This window comes from Rattus norvegicus, chromosome X (genome assembly GCF_021556685.1).
Source record: "Rattus norvegicus strain SHRSP/BbbUtx chromosome X, alternate assembly SHRSP_T2T, whole genome shotgun sequence".
Classification (NCBI taxonomy): domain Eukaryota; kingdom Metazoa; phylum Chordata; class Mammalia; order Rodentia; family Muridae; genus Rattus; species Rattus norvegicus.
Window position 1 is genome coordinate 112516159 of NC_141554.1, and position 4955 is coordinate 112521113.

General features: G+C 44.1%; 1 non-coding gene across 1 annotated transcript; it reads left to right on the plus strand.

Annotated features, from left to right (window-relative positions):
- The first annotated feature begins 4046 nt into the window (after positions 1-4046).
- Positions 4047-4189, plus strand: LOC120099477 (small nucleolar RNA SNORA48). Its single transcript, XR_015647216.1, has one exon. It is a non-coding gene; the product is annotated as a small nucleolar RNA SNORA48 (small nucleolar RNA).
- The last annotated feature ends 766 nt before the right edge of the window (positions 4190-4955 follow it).

Consider the following 4955-nt stretch of genomic DNA (forward strand, 5'->3'; position numbering starts at 1 on the left):
TCCCAGATGCCTGCATTTCTAGCTATGTCCAAGGGTTTCTCCAGCGCATTCCTTGACATAATTCTGCCAACCTTTGTGGAAGAAAGTGGAGATAATCAAGGGCCCAGAACCTCTCACTAGGTTCTTTAAACAATATCAACCTAATGTGGAACTTATCCACCCTCTCCCTCTCCCTCCCCCCCCCTCTCTCTCTTTCACCTCCATCTCCTCCACATTTATCCTCTTGTGTTTTTTTTTTTGTTTCCTAGACTTCCTATTATTGTTTCATCTTTTTCTTCCCTTCCTTTCTTTTCTGCGTGCAACAAAAATTTTACCAGCAGGAGGACCTGTGCTAAGTGTCGGAAGTAAACCAGCTCAAGTACTTTTAAAGAAGATGTAAAATAGTAGAAATAAGACCAGAATATATAAGGATAATCCACTGGACACGTTTATTCCAATTAGAAACAAGCAAGAGCACAAAAAGTTTCTGTAACGAAATTATGCCACAACAGATTTTTAGTTTTATCCTGGCTTACATTATTTGTGAGTATTACTGAGGTATTTCAAGCAGAAGGGGCCTAAGCAAACACATATGGGGTAAGAGAAGCCCCTGATATATAGACAAAGTGTATAAAGGAATGGTATTGGGATGGAAAATGGCAGTAAAGGAGCTATAGCAAAAGGAAGGCTCCTTGTATGCCATTTTAACTGCTTGGTTTTTGTCCACGAGAGGATGGAGGGTCACCAAAACCATCTAGAAGAGAGAGCAGAACAGTCATGTTTGTTTCTTTCTGAGACAGAGTCTCACTGTGCAGCCCTGAGCAGTCTGAAACACATTGGTCTGGAACTCATAGAGATCTGCCAGCCTTCATCCCCACATTGCTAGGATTAAAGGCATGCACTACCTCCACACATGACATCATGTATGTTTTTAGGAATATAGGTCACTATCCCTTTCCAGCAGTGTGAAGGAAGAGTTACACAGGAACAGCATCATACCAGGGGAACCCAGTTGTTATTGCCATCCAAGCAAGAGATGACGGTGGCTTAAATCACAATAGGTAAAGGTACGATTAAGTTAAGAAAGCAATCAGGTGATAGAATCTGTAGGTCTTTGTGATGAATTGGCTATAATGACAAGAGTCAACACTTTACTCTTTTGCTATGTAGATAGGAATACTAATAAAACTAATGAAATATTCTTGAGAATAGTAGTGTCATCAACCATGACAAAGGACTTAGGAAAGAGTGCAAGTACAGAAGAAAATGGATAATTTCTTAGGGACATGTGAGTTGAAGATGCTTAGAAACATATAATAGGAGATGCCTAGCAGAGATATTGAGATTTTAAGACTCTGGAGAGCTTTAAACTTAAGGGTCTGTGCTAAAGGTTTATAGAGTCTTGATTTGGGATTATACAGAGATATCTGTCATAGCCTGTGAGGATCATAACATTTCTATGAGAATTTCTGCTGCCTGCTGCCTATACGGTCATTGGTTGCTCCTTAATACAGTCTATATACTCCTTCCACTTACCTTCGTTTCAACTAATAAGACCTAGTCTGTCCACAATTCAAAGGCTGAGGTATATAAGAGAAGATGTACCTGGAATTTTGAAAGTTGAGAGATGAGGTGGACCAATTAGAATCCCCTCATGGTTTTGAACTAAGAACCGTGAAAATAACAGATTATTGACACTGGAGTTGAAGTTGGAAGACTTGAAAATTGAGACATGGGTAGGACAGGCGTAAGTAAGAAGAAGTTACAAACCATGGGTAAACAGAGGATTGGAGGTGGTGGAAAGAAAAGAATGGAGACTGGAGATAAAGATACAAAGCAAGACGGAGGTGAGTACACTGCAGAAGAGATGGAGGAATTTTCCAATTGTGAGGGCAGCTCCACTACCTGATAGAACTGCTACCTCTGTCTGTATGGCCTCAGTTTGAAGGCAACCATCTGAGGATAGCACAAGTGATGGCATTTGGTTTTCTAAACAAAAGAATTGCCAGAGCAAGATCACTCAGGAAGAAACAAGCATGAAATAAAACCAGTGGGCTGAAATCAATAGCAGTCTCTCTCTCTCTCTCTCTCTCTCTCTCTCTCTCTCTCTCTCTCTCTCTCTCTCTCTCTCTGTGTGTGTGTGTGTGTGTGTGTGTGTGTACGTGTGCGCATGCATGTTGGCACAGAGAAGAGGAATCCACACATATGCAGAAGGAGGGATAATGGGGCCCTGCCAATAGAACACTGGCCATGAAAGCCAAGTTATCTTCTTATTTCATTGTTGTCTGTTTTCTTTAGATAAGTGATCGACCACAGGCATCAAAAACTTGCAGATGGATCTGATCAGGACTTCACTGTGTACACAGGGTTGAAAATTAGTAGGTAACTGATGATTTTAGCAAAACCATTTAATAAAGTGGTAGGAGAGAAAAATCAGGCTGAATATGGCTACAAACCATACCTATGTAAACTAATAAGGAGGCAGTCAGTGTCAGACACTCTTGAAAAGGAATTTAATGATGAACAGAGGGGAAGAAAATCATTGAGAAGGCATGGAGAGCCAGAAGAGATTTTGCTTTGATTCTGCTGTAATTTTTAGAGAGAGGCTTGAATTTGTATATTAAGAGAAAGACTTTTGTTAAGAAGGAACGAGGAGGAAAGGAAGGAGAGAGAGGGAGAGGGGGAGGCAAAGAGACAGAAAAACAGAGAAGAAGGGAGGGGAAAGGGAAAGGAAAGGGAGGAAGAGAGGTGACGGAAAGGGAGAAGAGAGCATGCACAGTATAATGAAGCTCATAGCATACGAATAAACACATCATAAAGACAGGCCTGGCAATGGGCAAAGAGACATACTTGGAAGTGTTGTTCTTATATCAGGCAGAGGCAAAACAGGAGAGGGGAGAATCTAATTTAGCAAGGATCTTAAGGAAGAGAGACTAGATTCAAGCTGAACTGATTGTGTTAGCCTTAAAGAGGAAGAAAGTGCCCCATCTTCTGAAGCTGAGAACAGGAAAAGAGGCCAAGATCCTCCCAATCTTGGATTCTAGTCTCAGGTCTACTATCAACCTGCTGTACACATGTCCTTCTCTCTGGGCTTCTTGTTCATCATTTATAATCAAAGGGGAAGAGTGTCTGGCCAGGCTCTTTTTGAAGGAGACTGTGAAGGTGAAGTGAAAGCAGGGGGGTGGTCAGTGTTGGGGGAATATATGCAGACACGAGGAATCCTGCACAGGTGATCTAGAAAGCAAAAAGTGTCCGGTGAGCAGGATAGACAGCTGTTTCTAGGGTATAGCTAGATTTACTCATGTCTATTTTTCTACATCTTGTGACAACAGAATCTACTGCCCGCTTTCTTCCTCATTCCCAGTCCCCACATGCTGCAAGTTCCCCAGGGGTCAGGTGTGGTGGGAGCTGAAGGTACTGTCTCAGCAGCTCTGTCTCAGATGATGAGCTGAGAAATCAAAGGTTCTTTGTTTGCCAAGGAAAGGGTTTTCTTTGCTTTTTCCTTCTCTTCAATAAATCTGTCTGCCTCTGCTGTTCCATGACGAGGCTGATTGGCCTTGCCCTTGGGACGTGCAACTCAGCATGGGAGAGGGAGATGCTGTGAAATTTGGCACCTCCCTTTTCAATACATGTTTAATTCATCACTGCAAAGACTTGGATAAGTAAAACACTAAGCTCCTTCTGACCGGGCTTCCTGGAGAGAGGGATTCCAACAGCTTTTAAAGGAAATGTCAAACTGTTAAGGGTTCAGGCTTCAAGCAGCTTAATGCTTCACAATGTTTTGGAGTGAGTGTCTTGTGACTTCTTAATGCCTGGGTTATTTAGAATTGAAAATTACTGATTTGGATTGTCAATCTGGTAAACACAAGACAACCACAGCCAACTCTGGAGAAGCAGTCATCCATTTTACTCATTGGTCTATAGCTTCTTCCTTAACAAGCCTTTTAGCCAGTTACTAGTCAATCAATGAATATGGATGAACAAATGAGACATCAACAATATGCTCAACTCACTGCAGAAGATGATGAAGCCCATATCAAAACGAATGAATAAAAACAGTGTGTGGACGCCCAATTGGCAATGGGCAAAGAGTCACCATTGGTGATGTTGTTCTTACATCAGTCAGGGCAGAGCAGAAGGCGGTCCTTTGTTCATCCTAGCTTGATGCTTGGCTTGATGTCCAAAGCTGTCTTTTGCCTAGGACACAGAAACATCAAATCAAAGCCAGGCAGCACAGCACAGGAGGAGGAAGACAGACAGAAACTTTCAAATCACCATGCCGCAGACCTGCCCTCCAGCACACTACACAGGTGGGCCATACACACCTGCTTGCCACCACGCCACACATCATGGATGGAGGATGTCACTTAGCAGCTGGAGAGCCACGTGGTCATCCTTCCGCAGGAGCCATGACAATATGGTGGTCAGGTGGGAGAGAAGAGAAGTGGAGCAGCTTGAGCATTATGAAGAAGAGAGATGGAACTGGACACTGGAGGGTGGAGAAGAATTGCCTATTGTGAGGGGCCATCCCAGCCACCTGGGGCCATGGTGATATCCAAGCCTGAGCTGCCACTGAGGGTCATGTCTGAGTTTGTGGCTACACAGTGTCAGGGGATAGTGCCAATGTCTGTGGCTCATTTTACCACTAGACAACATGGGGATGTCCCTGGTCAGGGTAGCCACTAGGAACCGTGTGGATGTTCAGGGGCTGTGCATAACTCAGTGGATATAGCCGTTTGGAGAGCTGGTCCCATCTCTCATCAGCTGTAGCCCTTGGGAGAGCAGGCCCTGCATCTTGTCCAGGCAGCATGTGGGTGAGCCTGCCCCAAGGGTGTGAGTATGGGAGAGTTGACCCTGCCACTTGTCGGCCATGAGGTGGCACGGGTGTAGAGGTGATGACTCTCCACCACTCCTTACCACCTCTGGCAGCCAGGAAATCTACCCACAGGGTCATGAGCTCAGTAGAGCTAGCCCTG